This window comes from Metopolophium dirhodum, chromosome 4 (assembly GCF_019925205.1).
Source record: "Metopolophium dirhodum isolate CAU chromosome 4, ASM1992520v1, whole genome shotgun sequence".
Taxonomy (NCBI): Eukaryota; Metazoa; Arthropoda; class Insecta; order Hemiptera; family Aphididae; genus Metopolophium; species Metopolophium dirhodum.
In genome coordinates this window covers 10,625,179-10,647,569 of record NC_083563.1, presented here as the reverse complement: position 1 = coordinate 10,647,569, position 22,391 = coordinate 10,625,179, and the positions used below count along the sequence as shown (strand labels likewise).

Here is a 22,391-nt window from a genome sequence, read left to right as displayed (position 1 = left end):
GAAAGCCTTTTTTATAGTAAAAAAATGCTCAGATTTTTAACTTTGAGAGTAGTTTCTGGTAGTAAATTAGATTAAGTTGGTATTTTAGGGGAAGAAAGGTCAAAAATATAACATTCGCAGTAATTTTAAAAATAATTGTATAAAACAAAAAAAATTAAGAAAAAGCGGTAGTTTGTACACAAAACCAATTTTTGACAACAATTTTTTTAGCATATTTTATACATTTAATTTTTTAATTGTTTAATTTTTTTCTATAAATGATGATAAAACATTTTTTGCTTGCTCAAGAAGCTTGAAAATGTAATACAAGGTTTCTCATAAGTTGTTGTTATAGCTATTTAAAAATAATAAATTTAATTAGGCACGATATTTTGTGTAAGCATTCGAAGTTAAAATTTACAGTTATGACTCACGCAATGACACCTACAGTACAACATAATGGTAAAACCTACTTCTCTCAATTTTAATTTGTCTCAATGTATTTAGTGACAAATTCAAGCTATAGGTCTTCAAAAAAAGATCTTCCAAAGATGTAACATTTGTGCTAAAAGTTCCAAAGTTACCAAGCATAACTTACATACCACAAGATGAGGTTATATTATTGCTTATGCCATTTTGTTGGACAACAAATATTTTACCGAAAATGAGAAATTTCGTAATAAGGAATATATCATCGGCTATCACCAATACTTAGCTTTGAAGATATTTGAATAATAGTAAACATGGACTGATGACAAAATATGTGTGACGCAATTATATATTACTTAGCATTAGATATTATGTTATTACTTATTAGTTATTACTTATTATACACGCGATGACGTATATCTCGATTATTATGGATGCTAATTGACGGCGATAAATTTATGAACGATAAATAGACGTATATCCCAAATGTTATGTCATAAAAAGTGAGTTTATTGCGATCTGTCGAATCTTCCAGTAAATATATTCAATAGGTAGACAAACGTTTATCATAGTTAGTCGGTTAATAGTTAATTATATATGCAGGGGTAGGTTTTCTCATTTAAATAATGCAGAAATAAGTGGTAAGTCCCGGTACCTACATTGTATTAATAGGCTTGTTGAAAAATAAAAATAAATGTTCGTCCTTACACGCACGGTGTATCTGTATCACGACATCTTAACTATATAGGGTTAAGGTCGGTTATTGAGTGTTTGTTGCGATTAAAAATTATATTGGTGCAATTTATTGCTCGTGATTGTCTGTACAATACACGATGACTTTGCAAGCCGTCTGCAAGTGGGTTAGGGGTGGATACAGGTACCTATATGACCGGTGCTGTTTGTGCAGTGATATATGCAAGCATTACGCATACATATATTATATGGGTTGCATAATATATACATATATATATATATATATATATATATATATATAATATATAATATATGCGCACAATACATTATATTATAATATATATTATACGCACTGAATAACAATGACAGTGGCTTTGTATATACAATACACGTGTAGGAAGAGCGGGCAGCGGTGTGTGGGTATTGATCGCGAGAGGGACTATTGCTGTGTGTGTATAGCGGCGCGGTGTCCGGGAGAATGACGGCTGTCAACGGGGAGAGAGAATACAAGAAAGAGAAACAAAATACGAGGAATAGACAGAGATAGAGTGGGCGAAAGAGATAAAGAGAGGGGGAGTGACAAAGAGAGAGTGAGAGAGATAGATAGACGGAAGGGTAGTTTGAGAGGGTGAATCCAGTGGGAGAAGAAAAAAGGCCGAACGGATAAGGAAGAAAGTTATGGGTAGTAGATGTGGGGTGGAGAACAAGAGAGAGAGAGAGAGAGAGAGAGATGTGAAAGGACGGAGAAAGAAAGGAATGACACGACCGACTTGGCGTACACACTTACGCACACGCGCACACACACATACACGTGCATTTATATATATGTACTCGCAGACTTTTTTGCGGGGGTTCACGGGCGTCGAATATGGTGGGTGGGAGGGCGAGCGGGTGCACAGAGCGTGAATAAACATAATTGTCGGCAGGCGCAAGCGCACCGCGTAAATACATACATACATATATATATATAATATATAGACCGGATAACTGTATATACGTGTATAATGTGTAAGTATAGTAAGTATAAGTACGGTCGGCGGCGCGCATGTGATGCAAACGGGGGAAAAGGCGGCGGCGGCGGTAGAATAATGTGCAACTGACGTTTTCGCGGGCATGTTATTATTATTATAAATGCTCACCGCGCCGAACGTCTTCAGTGAACTGAGAAATTGTTTAAATCGTTTTTTCCCAGAGTTACACGGGGTAACGCTGGGTAATTCAAATTCAAAAAAATCCACATTATTATACATATGTAGCCGTGTTAGAAGAAATCCCGTTTTTTGTAAATTTGTTTATCATATTAATTTAATAAAATACATATATATAGGTACGTAATGACTAATGAGGAATTATGTATAATAATGACCAATGAATATTTTTATTAAAAGTATTATTGTACTTAATCAATGCGATAACAAAGATAATTAAGATTGTATGTACAATAATCTAAATATCGTACATTAAAATATATACAGTCAATACTTGAAAATCAGATATAAAGATATATATGCAATATCTTTAATTTTTTTTTAATCACGATTTAGAACACAATAATTATATTTATTAATGCAATTATTACATTGTTTAATAATATTTAAGTATAATAATACTCAACTAAGGACTAAGCCGTAGGTATCTCGCATAAATAAAATTACCCAATGTTGACAAATAATTAATAATAATATGTCCTAAGACAGTTAATCAATAAAATTGAAATCATATACAGTTTATTTTTTTGATTGAAAAGCGATTTATTTAGTTTGTTGTGAAAAACATGAGATAAGAGGTATTGCCACGACGGTGGCGAATTGCCAACTATGATTTATGATAATATCATTTTAAGAATTACATTATAAAATTTGAATGTGCATTATAATATCATATACCTTAAAGAAACTATAATATATTAGTGTGTTACCTATATTTTTGATAAATAATCATATTTATTCATTAATAATTTATCATATAAAACGAATACACCCTATAACCAAGTTGAAATAATTTATTAGTTTATCCTCCCGCTTTCCACAGACTTTTCGGCCCCACGGTATTTTTAATCACATTCAACTAGGAATTTTGCCAACAAATGCCGTCAAACGAAGGCATTCTGGGACGATTTCCCATATTATTATACTTGTAGCATTTTATCAGCTGCATTTCCACCGGATTTGATGCGTGTAATCGGGTAAAATCGGTTAATTTCTCAATGAACCGAATTCCAGAAATAATAGTCCACCAACTACCGACGCTGCTATAGTTTCCCCATGCTCACTCCGGCAATATCTTTTTGGACTATTTCCGTCAGCTAAACGCCCATTTTATATAAACGCAATTACTGTTGGATTCAGGGTGCCGTTTAACGTTTCACTCGAGCATTATGTTGTTCTGCGCCATATATAATAACATCCCTGCAGAGCTAACCACAGAGGAGGGGGACCGGTGGAGGGGAAGTATAGAATTACCGTCTATTAAAGATAATTGAAATTTTCCCCTCCGCTACGACTGCTGCCCACTACTATACACGGTATACGGTATACACGCGTATATTATATGGCTAATGTTTGCTCATGAAGTCGAATCAATCATGTTGATTTATCTCCGAGCACGTTGAACAGCCGAGTTTGCATTCAACTCGGGTTAACCATGTATAAGTATATTCGTTTTGTTTGCTATACAACGATACAAACGAGTGTGCCTATAATAATATGATATGAAACGAACAATAACATTATTGTACCTATATACGACTATATAGTCGAATAGTTGACAAATTATTACAAGTCTATAATTTGAATACATTATTCTGAAAATTATTGTGTGAATGTCGTATAGCATTAAAAATATTGCAATACGTTCGAAAATTAGGTGTATCTACAAGATTATATTATATTATATTATATTATATTATTAGATTGTTTATTATTATACCAAAAAATAATATTCAATTATATAACCTATTTAATATTAATAGTATGAATAATTATTACCGTACGTGAAATGGTTTTATTTTAAATCGTATTTGTAGGCATAGGCACCTATGTTTCTATTATAAAATACCATCAGTAAACTTTGTAATAAACTAAGTTTTAAGAGATCGAAATTTATTAGATAATATTTTATTTGTAAGCTAAAGTAATTTTAAATTTTAGTGCACACGCTAACACTAGCTGTTCATACATAATAGTAAAAATGTGAATAGCTGTTTTTATTTAATATTTTCTTATTATGTAAGCGCATTGATTTATTATAAGGAAATGAACATAGAATGGTATATAATAATATATATTATTATTATTCCGTCTTTCTTCAATTACACATTGATACCAACCACATAAGTGAGAAAAATATAACTAAATAGTAACATTTTTGACTTTGTTTAGTATTACGCATGTTTTGTATTTTTACATACGTTTTTTGAATTCCAAGCAATAGTAATTATTATCACATTGGTTTTAATGTGGTATGTGATAGGTACTGTCCATATATCCTTATAATATACCTACTCAATGGATTGCCTAGGTTGCCACTTAGTGTCAATTTGAATAAATTATATTTTATAAAATTTTTTTTTATTATTTTATCGTTTTAAAATGTTATCATGCTGTAGAATGTATATATCTAAAAAATATTCGTATAGGTACAATATGAAAGCCAAAACCTCGTTGTTATGGTATCATAAAAAAAGGTAAAGTAGACGACAGAGCGTAAACAATATATAATAGCGTCCGTGGTTCAGCGTCAGACACACTGGTGAAATGGAATGGTATGCTTTTGTGCGTGCTGGGCTAGTATGGGGTGGGCAAAAGGGAAAATGATAATGCACGTACGACAGTGTTGAATCATTCCTCCGAGCTTTAAGTCCCTTTAGTTTTTGTCCAAGAAACGATTTTCAGCCCGTCCCCGGGGACACGTTACAAAACGGGATCAAAATAAATCGACGCCGGGGCCTCCGGTAAAAAGGAATACCAGCGCGGGGAAAGGAAAATAAAGAAGTAGAGGGGAAACCTAGCTAGAAAAATTGTCTTGGGGATGTGTAGAAGAAAAAAGTCTTTGCATCCGCCTTGTTTTCGTGTCGGCGAGGCCCATTAAACTTCCGTTTTCCGTGTCTGTCCACACACCAACCACGCTGTCCCTTATGTGTGTATGCTTTTGTATGGGAGAATTGTTGGGGGAGCACATACTATACTATAATAATTCATCCATAAAATCTCGCTGCAAATGATCGTTGAATTCTCGTATTTAAATAGCTGGAACATATTAAAAACGGATCTGTCATTCAAGAAATTTAAAAATATTATAAAATGTTAATATAATGATATTATACCTACAATACATTAATAAAACTAAATTTAAGGATCAATTTTTGTATTTTCAAATAGCATTCAAACAATTTTAATTAGTTAAATTTATTTAAAATTAGTAATTTATGACTGTTAAAGAAGTTGTGAGTTGGTAATCGAATAAATAATAAAAATACATTTTAAAATGTACTGATACTATAGAGTTGGATGAATTTGAAATAAACTATAAATATCATACACTATTGCATTGAATATTCATATACTAACAACAGATATTTTTGTTCCAAATAAGGTAAAGAACAAAGATGTTGTTTAAAATGAATGCTCGCGTAAACTTTTTTACGGATTTTCACGGTATTTAGCTGATTTATCGAACACTAATTATTGGAAATTTTAAATAATATCTTGACGTAATAAATATTAAAATGTAACAAGGCCATTGGTACAACTAGGTTGCACCTTATCGATTAATATAATTTTAAAATTATAGGAAATTTAAATTTAAATTGATATTATTAATATTATAATAACAATAATAAACTATTAACTAGAAAATTAGTATTATTATTGAATAGTAATTGTATAGTAATTTATACAAAGAATATTTTGGCTATAAAATAACTAGTATTTTTATTTATTGCAAAAATATTATGATATTTTGTCTTTTGAAAGTATTGAAATGTATTGAATTTGTTTTAATTAATTTAGTATATTTCGACTATGATAGGTATTAATAATATAAGCTCATATTATATTAAAATAAAAAAATCACATATTAATAATATTCTTTTATGTATATAATATGATATTATACATAAAAGAATCTAAAAATTACATTGTATAAAATTAAAATTAGTTATTGTAACTCTCATAGTTATAAAAGTTCTTAAAAAAGTATTTTTGATCGAGATGAATTTGATAATTTTGATAAATAATAAAAAATAATGAATTAAATTAAAAAAATTTTTAGCCTTAAAGGAAACTATAGGTATTTATAGAAAATAATTTCTTTGCTTCATTTATTATATTATTGATTAAACTATGAAAAATATAAAATGTCCAATCTGTATGGATGTTTGAAAGTTTTTAAACTCTTATTTTCTTTTCAATAGTAGTCACAATTAATTAAAGTTAGTGACATATACATAAAGGAAAAAACTTATATTAATACAACAAATATAATATAAATATAAATTAAAATGATTTTTAAGAATATTAGCTGATATTATCTGTGGAATGTGGCGTGTGAGTTGCTTAATAAGTAAGCAAAAATTTATAAAAACAAACATAAATTATGAAATTTCAAAAATTATGACGCATTACCTAATTCTATCAGGCGTTATATTATTATTAACTCATAAACTTAAAATACTATGTTCATAATGTCAAAAGTTGTATATTTTATTATCCTTAAGGCTTAAAGGACCTTCTTCAGAACACCTATGAATTGCTTTTAAAGAAAACGATTGCACTACGAATAGCATATTTTGAAACTATAAGAGTATTGTAATAAATTTGTTTGAGTTTATACTATAATATAAATACATATTTGACAAATTTGTATTATTTATTATATTTTGCGAGTTAACGTTATTTTTTGTATTGTAAATGGCAAAATGTTGTTGTCCAGCAGCGTAACACATGACCAATACGTGTGGGGTCCGTACACGCACTGTCGGCGACGGCGGCGGTCGTCCCTGGCTACATATAATATTGTGATCACGTGAATTGCGGCCAAGGGGTGTTTGAAGGGATATGGACAGGGAAGGGTGTCGGGATAGAATACCGTCATTTCGCAGGGTTCGTAGGAAACTCATAAATTTTGATTATTCAGAGGGCGAAACTACGCTGAAACGGCATTAAGGCTTCCTTTAAGCTTATTCCTACGCTCGTGCGGCGGCAACAGCAACCCCTTGTGCGACTGGAAAAGTTGTTGTTTTTTTTCTCCGACAAATTCTGAAATATACCAGAGATGCGTACAGAAATAGAAGGAAACGTACGTATATTCTGTGTGTGTGTTTGTGTGTGTGTGGTGTGTGTGTGTGCGTGTGTGTGCGTAAGTACACGTGGTAAAAAGACGGTGATAATTTCTCATTCAACATTGCCGCCTGGGAAGAAAATGGCGTCCGAATTAATAAACCCATTTACAATATAAGGAATAAAAAATAAAAACCAAAGGGTAGAGCGGAAGGGTGTGGATACAGGAAAAACAACCCGTCGACGGTGGTAATGATTGGAGCAAGATTAGGGTTTGGTGGTGGCGGTGGTTGGAGGGAGGAGTGGTTAAAGAGTATAAAAAAAAATGAGGCGGTTGTTTTTAGAATCAGATCACGATCGTGTCTCGGGTGCTCGAAAAATCGAGGGTCGGCCGCGTGTGATGCCGCATAAATTAAATTGGGGTGCCAGGGGCGGAGGTCCCTCCTGCAAAGTCCGGTCTTCCTAATGACCTGCGCGCGCGTGGAGAGAAAAGTTATGGAAGAGAGTGGATTTTCATCACCACCGCTCTACTCACATAACGTAACAACACACCCTATGCGTGCAAGCACGTTCTTTAATTCACAATCAGCTGCCACGGCTGCCACAACGCCTATTGCTTGTTGCGAAAATTAATTTGTTTTTTTTTTTTGTCGGCGTATGGTGCACAGAGATAAGTCGATAATATCGGCGATTGACAGACGCTCGTGTAGAGGGGTGGCCTTTGTGTGGTGGTATAAGCTCACTGGTTCGTTAATCTCTCTAAAAAGATTCATTCGCTTTCTTTTGTGGTAAATATATACTCAATTTTTTTAGGAAGTCAGAGCCCCGAAAAAGCTTTAGTCTTAGACTTATTTTCTAACCTAACCTGTCACTCAGGAATCATCGGTTGATTAAAATTAAGTATTTTAAATGTAAAAATTCCGAAAATGTGTTGTGTTTCTGTATACCTTATTGTATTAACGTAGTTTTCATGTTTTCATGAAATATGTGAATATTGTGAAACCTTTAAAATGTATAAATATTGTTATTATTTTATTTTAAGAATTATCGTAGTTGAATCCGAGATCCCGAACTTTGGTGGCTCATTATACCTTTTTCGTTAAATTAATTTATGAAGTAGATATGAATAATATGTTGAGCCTAAATAAAAATTGTTTTAAAATTATTACCTACCTATGTATAAAAAATTAAGATTTATATAGGAGAACTTGAGAAGTTAAATATATGTGTTATACTCAAGTGTATAGGTTATATAGTTAAGTTTTTCACAATTATTGAATATCACATTTTTTTTTAAATAAAAGAAAATAATATTAAATTAATTGTTTATTATTGAAATGTACAACAAAAGGCGATGTCCGAATGTTGATCGAAAGCTTATGGATTTAAAAATATTAAGTCTTGACCAATTTTGACAAAAGTTACAGAGATTGTTTTTAGAGATATCAGGAAAGTTTAGAGAATAGTTCGAATCACTTTTGAAAATAAACCAAGTGCTATAATATCCAATCTACCATAGGCGGATTGCCCATCTCAGTCTAATTAGTTTAAAAAGCGAGGTACAACGATGCCAATTTGCCCGTTTCAGGTAAGTACACTAAAGCCGAGATCAGAACTTAACCGTTATAACGCAGTATTTTATGGTTGTTAATTTTTTCTCGGGCAAAGTCGGGTTATACAGCTAGTATTTATGTAAAAAATATCAATATATACTTAATCGTATTTTAATTTAATAGTTTTAATGGTAGTCGAAGCGTGTAATTAATATATTTTATCTGATGAACAATTTATTTTTTGTATTTTAATTTAAAAGTAAAATGGTAATAGATGTTAATTATTATAATAGGTCTTAAATTATGATTGTCAACTTCGATATTATTATACCAGTTTTCTATAAATAATATCTCCCATATATTATATACGCATTGTAAATTTTAGATAGTATTTTACGATTAATATTTACATTTTAGTGTATATCCATGGTGCCGTTATAGAATCATTACTCATTAGGATAATAATTAATAACCATGTCATCAGTCATTACTATAGCCTCTAATACATTTTCAACACAATAATCATGTCATTGCGATAATACATTTTTTATACAGTTGGTATCTTTCTTTTATTATTAAAATACAAACTAAATCGAGTTCGTTTGATGTTGATAAATAGAAAACCAATACATTTAAAATGAAAGAAATAAAATAATCCTCCGGGTAGATATTCCTATTGCAAATCGGCAATCAAAAAACGTTACTAGTCCCAATAGATTTGGTTGTATATCATCCCTCTTTTTACTCCCACGGGAGAAATATATCTAACTAAATTTCATAATGTAGAAAAGGTTTGACTTATATATTATACATTTATACACCACATCAAAATTTAAACTTTAATAAGTTTACTGTATGGAATTATTTATACAAAGGTATTCTATGTTCAATAAATGCATGCTTAAGTGTATGGTAGACAGTAGTTATAAGTTATGATTTATGTGTACTAGCATATTACTAGCATTATAATAATAGTGTTGTAAATTCTATGGAAACCGTCAAATATTTGAAAATTAAAAATAACAAAAACGATTTGTCTGAGATTTTAGTTCCAAGGTATTTTCCGGTGCAGAATTGTGAACACCGAACATTTATATATAGTTTCTTACCTAGTTATATAGTATACATATAACGAATAATGTACATATAATGGGATTAGTGTAATAGCCAAATGGTATACCAAGTATCAACGTCGGTAAAGTTTGGTTCCATTTTAACTTAACTCAATTATGTTTTAATGGTTTTATATTGTAGCAGTTGCACGCGTTTATTAAATAAAAATAAAAAGATTTATAATTATAATCACTTATAACATTATATTTTTTAATTTTTAACCGTATTATGTGTATTTTTGATTAAACTATAATGTATATTAAATATTAATACAAAAATGTTATAGTTTTTTATCGTTTTAAGATCGGTGTTAGGAACGAAACATAGAGCCAAATATGAGTAGAATTTAATGTTTTTACCTCTATTGAGTATTAAGTAAATTTTGAAAAAGAATAAAAATATATATTTTTAAGTGTTTTGGCAATCAATTGCCTAAAACCGAGTTAGTGTTCAATACACGGTTTTTTAGATGCTTTTTGTGTACATAAACACGTTTAACTCTATTAAATATTAAACTCCACTTTTGGATAGTGAACCCTCTACGTATTTGGTGGACCAAACATAATATATTTATATGCCCAAGTTTTTTTTTTTTTTTACTTTAAAATGAATACGTATAATCTACCCTCGGAGGGTGAGAGCGCTTTTTTTTTAAATGGCCTTTGCCCTTATGTGACTTAACGGTCGTTTAGGGGATTGTAAAAAGTAAAAAAAAAAATGGAAAAATAGGCAGGTCCGTGGCTGTTTATAAAACATACACATTGGAATGAAATGGCAATAACCGAAAAGTTTACGGCTTTACATTTCATGAATGTGTTCGTCTGTTTTATTTATATGCATTCGGTTATTTTATGGTGCAGTTTTATGGTTTAGTTTTTTATACTGGGACATTCAATAGTTAGTGCTTGTTGGATTTTTAAATACGTGATTGTATATTTGTATAATGGAATAACCAATCAGAATATCGTCGATCAGTATTTTGTTACTATAATTTGAATGGAAGATTTTTTTATCGTTTTATTTACTAAATTATTTAGTACCTAATTAAATATAATGCAGGGATATATATGATAGGTATGTAGAAGATATTGTCCATATCGTCCCCTCAAAATACGCTACTGGGTACTGCGATAGGATTTATATGGTGTTATGGATGTATGGATGTATATAGTACCATTAGAAAATTGAAATTGTTCCAATATTTTATATTACTTCATATTGTTTTATTAGAGTAAAATAAATTAACATATTTTTGTCTTACGCAAGGTAGGAATCTCCTTGTTACTAGTTACTATATTAAAACGTGTAACAAAATATAAAAATCATGCATTATTTCATAACAGAGATATTATCATTGTAAATTGTACTCTAAAAATGATTAATTTATTTGTTGTTTGAACAATATCGAACCAGAAATGTTAAATTTATTTGATCATATTAAAATAGAAAATCACAAGATTCATCTGAATTATTAAAAAGATAACTTTGTTTTTTATTCATATATTCTGACAAAATATTGTGCATACATAATGCGTATAATAAGTATTTTTTGTGTACCTGTAACAATTAATTTAAACACACATTGGATAAAAACTGCTCAATATCGCAACTCTAGGTATATATTTAGAAAAACTATAAAATTGTAATCTCCAGCTTTCATTGATCTATAACATAATATTATGTGAAATGCTTTTATAAAAGTCAATTGGTATTAAAACCTGAAAAGTTAAAAATGTTTAATATTTTAATATATTTGTATACCTATCTAAATATTGAAAGGCAAACCAAATGTGATGGTATAGATATTTTGTTTTCAATTTGGTTGATATTTTTCAATCACCCTGTAAAATTCAAGTTATAAATGCACCCTTTCGTTTACCCATTGTTTTTCACAGTGCGAAGTATACTTTTACCCTTATCCCATCTTTGTTCTATATTTCTTACCACAGACGTCTTTAATGCGGCCGAATAATAATACGATATTATAATCAAAATAAATCCCCCGCCGACTCTGCTTAAGGGTTTGTATCTGTCATGTGGAAATATTCGTGTGGGGCCTGTTACATAATTTATGACCCCCTTGTGCTCCCAGTGCGGTGGCCACGGGTGAATAATATCCGAGCTTGTGTTTGTTTTACGATTTGTTATTTTCGCGGAGAAGGAAAAGCAAGAATAAGAAAAAAAAAAAAAAAAAGGAAATTTTCTCTCATACGTTGTTTTTTCCCGTCCCCGTCCTTACCAGTCGTATAGGGTGCCCTGCGCCATTACATTATGCATTAAAAATAAAAACCGTCGGGCGAGAAAGGAAACCGTGCGCCATCAATTCCACGGACTGACCGTATCCCTTTTTTTTTCCATGCCATAAAATCACCGAGTCCGCCGCCGCCGCCGCCGCTGAGCGCGTTATTATTGTTATTGCCGTCCTGCGCTGGCGGGATGTTCGGGCGGGCAGGCAAAAAAAGTTTCCGAATAGAAAGAGAAAAATAATAATAATAATAATACGACGTGTACTATGGTGTAGGATTGGGGTCTTTTTCGGGCGTGTCGGAGAGAGGAGAGAGCGCGAGAGAAAGACATAATAATATACGCACACAACATAATCGCACTGCACTATAGGTATATAATCGATGGAAATATGTGCGTTAGTTTCTGGGAAAACCCATAAAAATAACGACGATTTTCCGGAAGTCCGGTTTGTTGTGTCCAAAAAATAAAACCCTCTGGATTTTGCATTCTCTTCGGCGTTGTCAAATATATTGGTTACTTTTTGAGAGTTACGTTAGAATAATATTATCTTGATTAGATGACCCGCAGTAATAATGATTTAAGCATCAAACTCCAATATCGATATTCATGTATAGCCTTAAACTACATTTTTTTTTAAATGTAGGTACAATGAACGTTTTTTTAATCTGAAAATGGGAACCTTTCAACCAGAAAACTTTCGTTTGCATGGCGATGAACCGTTTCACTGACCAGTTAATTTGCAAGTCTATAATATGACGTATTCACACGTAAAACCTATATTTTTCGTAATTTCGATCGTCTTATAGCTACGTGGCAATTATTATTATAGCTAGTAAGCTTCGTGTCCTTATTACCGGTGGTCCGGAATCGAACGAGCGCACACATAATATATATTACACCGGGGCAGTGTACAAGGGACATGGTCATTATATAGTTCGCATCTATTGTCCGCAAAAGGAGTCTTATATGTGCATTCATCGTCACCATGCAGCACGTATGGGATAGTACGAACGCTGATTGGTAGTGCACATGCTATTATTTCACTATTATACATTACGGATCTTGGCGCATGAAATAATTGTCATTATAGTGTAGTGTGTTGCATAATATAAATTATTTAACTACGATAGAACTATGCTTATATTTTATTTGATGATAAATATTTTTAATTTTTAGTTTTTAAGTATAGGTACTATCATATTTATTATTTATATTTAATCCAATATTACGATTTATAAAAGATTATATTAATACGTATGTAACCATATTTATTTATTCTACCATAAAAAATGTTTGAAGCCCAAACCTTTTTTCAACTAAAAGTGTTTTCCAAAATTAAGTACCTACGATAGTAGCTAGGGTATACTTCGGTAGAGTACTAGAGTCTACCAAGTACTAACTACCAAGTGCGCAGAAATTACATCAACCTTATAGTTTGAAACAACCGAAACAAAAACTACTACGTAGGTATATATATATATATAACTATGTAATTCAATTTGTGAGCGAATTTTATTCAGTCGTATTTTCTTATGCGATAGAAATCAAAAATTTTAATTTTAACCTCACATTTTATTATTACACAGCTAAATATAATAAATACATAAATATTATGAATAGTAATAGTTATGGTATTGTAATTATATATAAATTATATAATTTTCGTTCTAAACGTTATTCAATAATGTTGCATTTAATATGGTGTAGCACTGCATTGAAAAATGTGCATTCAGTTTAGCGTAATAAATAATCACTTTGGTGGCCTTAATATTTTACGACTAGGTATGGAAATTGTATTTTTGTTTATAGGTATAAAATTTAATTTTTAATTTTTCTAACTGGATAAATTATACAGTATTGTTTAATATGTAAATTGTTCAATAGATTCATCATTATATGCAGGTCTGGTAATTTATTGCTATAAAGAGTAGCGTAACGTTTAATTTATATACTTACACTTAAATTTTATTCTATTCGATTATAGAGCTTAGCATTTTAGAATCAAATCAAATTATTTATTTTTCAGTTTTGAAGTAATACTTACATGTATAGTTCATAGTAAATAAATTGTTTTTACGTTTTGAAAAATGGGAAATTCGCTTCCAACCGTTTTTTTTTTATATATTCTCGAAAATCGAATAGCCAATGTCCATTAGCGGGGGTTGTCCTTTGTCCGAATGTATAAGAGCAATCGTGAGCAATGGGAGTTTTATCGATTTGTTTATATACAAAGTGCCTGTCGAGAAAACAACATTAATTTTGTTATCGAAAACTATACATAATGTTTTCGAGAAAAAAAATAACATTTGTATTTCCGAATTTTCACGGGCGGGCGTTGCCATAATATGTTTTTGGTGCTCGACAATATTGAATGTATAGGTAGCTTGATGTGAGTTTTATTCAACTGTGCAAAGTATATTGAGAGAAAATCGTTAAATAAGGAATATATGTATATAATATTTATATATACATTTTTTATTTGTTAGGAAACGAAAGATAAAACTCGAGTTTATTTATATTTAATCCTTTGTAAAGGTACAGTTATTCGTTAAACCTGCTGTAGTTTTTTAGTTGCGATCTGAATTTAAAACGTAAGTCATCAATTGCGGCATTTGTGGATACGTATCTCTAGTGCGACAACCGGTTATTCACCGAAAAACAGTGATAGTATGGGCCAGTGGTGTATTTATAGGGGGTGAATGGGAGAAACACCTATCCAAACATATTATAATATATATATTTATATATTCTGTAGAGGAGCCCCCCCCAGAACCGCATTTAGGGGTACAATTGCCCAGGGCGCCAACATTTTGTGGTTAGAAATTTGTTTATCTGTGAATTATTAAAATTTTATTATTTTAATAACAGTATTATATAATATAATTTAGTATAATAGTATTATGCTGTTTGAAATTTTTTTAATTAATATTAATTTGCATAGTTTTATATATTTTTATTTTATTTATTCATGAAGTACTTACATAAATATGTTAAGAAAAAAACAACTTATATAATGAATTGTAAGCAAGGTTTAAGTGACATAAATTCAAATGTATCTTTGCGGAGAGAGCGTCAAGCAATTACCAAATAATATTTTTAAAAAAAGCACACATTGTAAAACAAATGTTATTTTCTGTGCTCGAAATCTAAAAGGTTAATGAGGATCTTAGGGGGCTCGAAATGTCTAAATGCGGCGCTGAGCCCCCCACATGATACAAGTACGACTGTACGAGTTATTGAAACGTTTAAAATATTACGACACAAAATCGTTCGAAACCTATCTCCTAAATCATAATAGATTATTATGTTCGTCAATCGTCATGACTTACAAGCACGTGCAAACCGCGTGACGTGTTGAAGCGGGTGGCCGCGCAACGTACCCTTCGCGTATCGAGTGGTACAGCACGCGCGTCTGGTCGGTGTCCGCGTGTATGTCTACAGGGCGGCCCGTCACCATTATTTCCCGCGTCGTTTAAAATGGGAAAACACGTGAAGGGCCATCGCCCTGTTTAGTAATAATATATTTTGTGTGTGTATGATGACGGAAGAGTAGGTGTATATAACACTGCAGCGCGCGCACACACACACACACAGACACCCACCCACCCACACCTAAACCTATATATATGTATATAGCTCGGAGCTCGGAGCAAATCCATTATCAAAATGAAAAAGCGCTCCTGGTCGCGGTGGCGGCGGATTTATTAATTTCTGACACGTGAACCGTATACCGCCGCCATCGCCGCATAGGCCTGTGGGTCCGCGGAAGTGCGCCGCAGCAGAAACAAAACCGGACAAGAATTAATGACATCGTCAACCCGCGTACGGCCGGCCAATATTTCCGCTCCATTTCGTCAAAAACCGCACACACACACACACACACACACACACACACACACACACCGCCGGGCCGTAATTTGATTAATTTTCGTTCTCCTATATTTTCTCTCGGAGTACGTTTTTTCTCGCACACATACTCTTGCGCGCCCGTCCGCGAACCACATAATATATAATGCGCGCACGCATCCGTGATGGTTTTAATATCGTTAATGTATATATTTTTCCGGCCCGGAGGTCTTTATATATTATATATTATATGCGCGTTAAGTCCCGCGTATAACCGAAAATGATAAACGACCGGCGGACGACGGTACCGACCTCAGCAGCAGCAGCAGCCGCCGGTGTGTACAGGCCGCAGCCGAGCGGCTCTGTGATACGCGCGGGCGATTCCCGATCGCGATCTATGCGCCTTCGCTTTCCCCCTCCCCCACAAATCATACGTTTTTATAATAATAATACAATAATATTATACGAAGCGCCCGCCGATCTTCAGGTGATGCGTAACGCGCGTGCGCGACTCACCCCTACTCCCATCACCGCACGTCAGGGCCGCGCTGCCGTCGCCCACGTTGCCGGCTAATTGCGTAAATACCGAGAGCGCAGCATCATCACCGACCGCCGTCGCCGCCACCGCCACTGACCCTCGCCCTCACCACTTTGCTACCCTCCCGCACACGCACCCTGCACCGGTCAGCGGCGCTCTCTCTCTCTCTCTATCTCACCCTGTCTCACCCACTCTCACCCATTCTCTATCTCTCACTCACTGTCGTCCCTCCACGCCACACACGTTCTCGCTCGCGCCCCGCACGATGTCCCACGCGCGCTCGGACCGGGGATCAATACTAAGTACCGTTGCTGCTGACCACTATTATACGTATATAGGTACCTATACAACAACAGCTACTGCACTCGCCGAAAAACGCTTTCGCCCTCGTCCAGTGATTTCACTATTATTATTATTATTATTATTATCGTTGTTATCGTCGTTGTCTCGTATCGTATACTCGTATAATATTATACGGAATTAATAATATTATATACCTATACCTATATATTATTGTAATAATAGGTAAATGGCATTTTCGTAGACGGTATTGTAATATTATTGTGGGGTAGGTGTTATAATATTTTTGCCGTAACTGCAGTGTCGTAACATCGTGTAATAAATAATAATATTTATTTGTGATGATATAACGATATTATGTAGTGTAGAATGATCCATATTTTTGTGGGTTACGCACTATTATTGATAAAATCTATATTATGCTAATTTTTATACTGCTAATGTGTGAAACGTTTTTAACAAACTCGAGGGACTTCTACCGCACGGTTTTTAAGACCCATACACACAGAATGCAATCGAAACGCGCATCGGTTCGAAACATCAACAAATCATAAAATAGATTAAATCATCGGAAAACAGCCGTCGATCTGAAATTTGTCGAGCCCGTTGGAATTTTTCCGATTTACCGTAAGACCAATAATTTTTTGACACTGTTGTATGCAGCTATAGATTTTTCGAAATTGTAAATTTCTCAAATTAGTATTTACATTGTTTTTTTAATACTATTTACCTGTTACAGGTAAATAAATAAATAACTGCTACATAGGTACCTATGTGCAGTTTTATGTTAGTACATGAGACTAAAATGGTACTAGTTTTATTTATTATGGTATTATAAATTATAACTTACACCCACTTGAATCTTTTCTTTATAATTATTTTAATTTTAATCTGTATCCACACTTGTGATAGTATCGTGTTAAACATTTAAACCAATTACACAAAGATTAAATTTGGTTGCTACAAATTCATTTGTGATAAAATATTTTATATTTTTTCAATTGGATAATCTAAATAATTGAATAGTAAAATATATATTTTGTTTTCGTTTTCGTTATGAATTTTGTTTACGGTAGGGGAATTAACGAAGACATTTTAAAAGCAATGATAAAGTCAATTTGTTACTTGTACGTATTTTTTCATCTGAAGAAATCAATTGTTCCATCTTAATATGAAAAAGTAATCTGTTTTTATTAGATTTCTTTTTTTCTCGATATATTTTAGTATTTTAAAGATAGATACTTCATTTTATGTTTTTGTTAAACCACCTGATGATGATCTTGTTTTCAAAAGTGAACAATAAGAAAAACACCTATTCTTTTTATTGCTGAAAATAAAGGGTGTGTGAAAGGGCGGTCCTAACCACAGTAATTCTAACAGTGTCTAATACTTTGATAGCAAATTACTATAAGATATAAAATACACACCAGAACAAACGATTAGTTTAAGTGAAATTTTAATAAAATTTATCGTATATAAGTTTCTAAATAAAACATAACATGTAACTAAAAACAAAATAATATAATGTATTAACTATTAATATATAAAGCTAATCGTGTCTGTCGCCAAAGCTCTAATGATCAATAAAAAAAAATAATATTATATTATTATGTTTGAATATTCATTTATCATAGATTATAATATTATCATTACTTACTGAGCCTTATAGATATAATACAGTGTAATGCATATAACATCTGTGTAAATACGGTGCTGCTATAAAGAATTTTTAACATTTTTTTTTTTTGATATGTGTTTGGTATAATCAATTACCTAATTGGATACTTGATGAATTTTCTTGAATTAAACTTTTTAAAGGTACTTAAATATTACTAATTGTTCTCATAGGTATGGAATTTGTCAAATCAAACTTTTCATAATTACATATAAATTACATTTAATTACAATAGCCAAAATATAAATTCTAGTCGATGTGCGATACACAATATACGTTACCATTATCTGTAAAAGGTCTAGTTGTTACAATCATTCCTCGTCTACAACGGATTTTACCAAGTTTCAGCCAACGAATAGTAGAAAAACTTTTAATACTTCAGACACTGCACGTAGCTGTAAAGTGGAAAGAAGGTCGCGTTTAACTTTAGAAGATACTTAATACATCGATATATATGTACTTGTCTCACATAATGAAAAAATTCACGTTATGATAATATTTTATACAATATGTATATTTATAAAGAAATTTGTAGTAATTTGTTTTTTTTTGTTGTTTAAGATAGGTACCAATATTTTATATTGTATACGCAGGATACCTGCAGCAGTGTATTATATGTTACTCCTTCTCTTACACACATACAGGTACATAAATATGCATAAATAATGTGGTTCTGTGGAAATATTTTAAAAACATCATAGTGGGAGTGTGGTCACTAATAACGTTCTCTCGTGGATCTGATTATGAAAAGTAACACAGGGAAACTCGTCTTTTAGATCATTAAACAGAGTAAAAGCCTATTACAATAGATTTTCCTATAAATAAAATAGGCATGCCTATGTGTATGCAAATTATAGTCAGTATTATATTATACATAATATAATATGTAATTCGGTTTAAGTTAATTTTTGTCTTGAATACATTTATAAGAAAAAAAATACGTCTTTTTATATAGCCGAGTTTTGAAAGTGTTACGTGCGTGTTTCTAAAAATGGCTGGGATAGGTAGACAAGGGCTTAAGTGTACTTTTCAGTGAAAGATATCAAGTACATGAGCAATAAGCATTGGCGTGTGGACCAAGTTCTTTTTTTTGTGGCGAAATTGAGTTACGATAACGACTGAAGTAAACATTTTTACGAGGAACATATTCTGAACCAATTCAAAAAATGTATTAAAGACTGCAAAACAAATAATTGTTTACACGTACTGGCCTGAGTAAATTTCAATTTGATCACGCTTTGTACATTTTTACAATTATATCATCCTCAATATTTTTAATTTTTACATGAATCGAAATTGTTTATGGTGGCCAATATTTACGTCTATATCGTTCTCCATTTCAGTCACACGTGTCCTCCTTATGTCATTTGATCTTCACAAACCCAATTAAAATTTTTTGAAACAACCGTTAAAAATTATTCATATATTTATTTTAACAAATATTTAAATCCAAATAATTCAATAAATCAGTTTTATTAATACCTACCAATTTACCACAAAGTTATTTTAAGAAAAACTTTTGATGTATTTATATTATTTCGATATATAACCAAATGAATGTCTAAAACTGTTTGAAAATGTCAGTAATATTTTAGTTTTGCAATACAATACGTACTTTGCTAAGAAAACTACCATATTCATTTTCATTATTTTAATATAATAATATAGTTTTATATTAAATGTTAGCTTTTTACTATTTATATATATTTGTTTAGATATGTACAAATAGTTGTAATTATTAATTTGGTCTAGTCGTCTGTATAATACCGATTATATACCCACTTACAAACGATTTAATTATAAATACAACTCACATTATTGTATTTGATCTTATTGCAACTATTACTACAATGTATTATATTAACTATTTAGCACATTTATTTAACAATACAATTTCAATTGAAGTTTTTAAATTCTTTGTAGGGATGACTTAAAAAAAATAAAGTAAAATAAATGCAGTTTTTAAATTTTTATATAGTATGTAGAATTCAGTACTGAAGCGTAAAGGCACGAAAGATGCACGTGACATATTGTGGTTTTCCCGAGAGTTTAATTAATCTAGGCAAGAACATTTCCCTCGTATTTCATATTACGCGTACATATACGACTGAAAAAAATAAAAATAAATGGTGGGTAGTCCAAGCTCATTTCTCATACGTCCCGACCTTTTTTTCTTTTTATCAAACTCCACCGCCATCGCCTTTAATAACATACGTCTTTCCTAGGTTTTTCTTCTCTCGTATTTATTTATTCTCTTTTTCTTTTTTGTTTGGTTCACAGGTCTCCCGCCCGGAATCATTTCGAGAATAACAATGAAGACGGTTTTAATTCCAGCATTGTACAGCGAGCCCAAGCTTTTATTAACGTCCAAAGCTCTACGGGCTTTTAATATATATATGTACGTGTATATGTATGGGATGGATGAAAAGCCGAGGCAGCGGTCCCGGAAACAGAGATGGAAAGATGTACGGTTCTAGTTACAATGAAGTAATATAAGATGAAAAATCGTATTAATTCCGAAAAAGTATAATAATAAAAGTTATGAGCGGAATCTTAAATGAGAGCACGAACACGCAGCAATATACACCTGCTGTGATGATAAATGGGCCATATACTATAATGTGCCCCTCCCCTTCCACCGTCCTACCCGTCAACCGACCAATGCTTTATGATAGGGAAACAAATTCGCAAAGATTTTTCAACCATGCATCACTAATGCGGTGGATAGTAATAGAAATAATAATAATCGGGAATTTATGGAACATATTATTCTGTTGTATGTATCATGTATTGTAGAGTCGTAAGACTAATATTAGTCGATTATTATGAGTTATGACATTATTATTGGAACCTACAGCAAAAAATGCGTATCTAAGGCATTTTAATTGGATTATTTAATAACATATTGCAATTTGCAATATTACAATGGACACACGCACTAGAATAATGTGATCGACAATTTGAACATGCATGAGTAATTAGATATAGGTAACTTTGTATAAGACTATATTAAGATATTTAAATTGCATGTTGCAAATCGCGAGTTTGCTTTTGATTATTAGTTCTAAAATATCTATTCATTTCGGTTTTGTATACCGGTACATATTTTGTTAAGTTTGATTATGAAATTCAAATGAATAGAAATTAATTTATGGCTAACATAGGCAATTTTTGCTAATTATAATTTATGCACGTCAGCACATTGCACGCATGATACACCAATATGACCCATATACGAAGTCAACCATTTGTAATGGGCAAACAACAAAATCTATTATTAATGATAAATGGCTATAGACATATGAATAGATCAACGTCGTGAACTGACCAGATATAATAATAAATATATGCGGTACAAATATAATTTTTAATTTGAACATTTTAAACTTAGATCAGTTTCATAACAAACACCTTTTATATAACCTCGAGTGTAATAGATAGGCGGTAGCTGTTACTATTTGTAATATTTTAAATAATTTATAATAGTGTGCACTAAACATTCATTTTTACTATTATAATGTTAGTGTAAAATATAAATAAAATATTTTACAGTAAAATTGTTGAAAACCAATAAATTAATATGTGTACTAACTATATTATTATTAGTTATTTATTTATGTTACCTATTAGATAGGAACTACATAATATACATTACAACAAAAATACAAATTATATCTCATTATACATAATATTCTAACTAAAAATCATTTTTTTTTAACTAATTTAATATATTTTACAAT

At 31.6% G+C, this 22,391-nt stretch overlaps 1 protein-coding gene across 2 annotated transcripts in view; it reads left to right on the top strand.

The window, feature by feature from the left end:
* LOC132942273 (profilin-like) overlaps positions 1-22,391 on the top strand; it is a 71,657-nt gene that overhangs the window by 26,473 nt on the left and 22,793 nt on the right. For both annotated transcript variants that reach the window (XM_061010544.1, XM_061010545.1), the window contains one exon: positions 20,932-21,116. The gene's annotated coding sequence lies outside the window, so the exon portion shown is untranslated. The remainder of the gene's footprint in view (positions 1-20,931; positions 21,117-22,391) is intronic.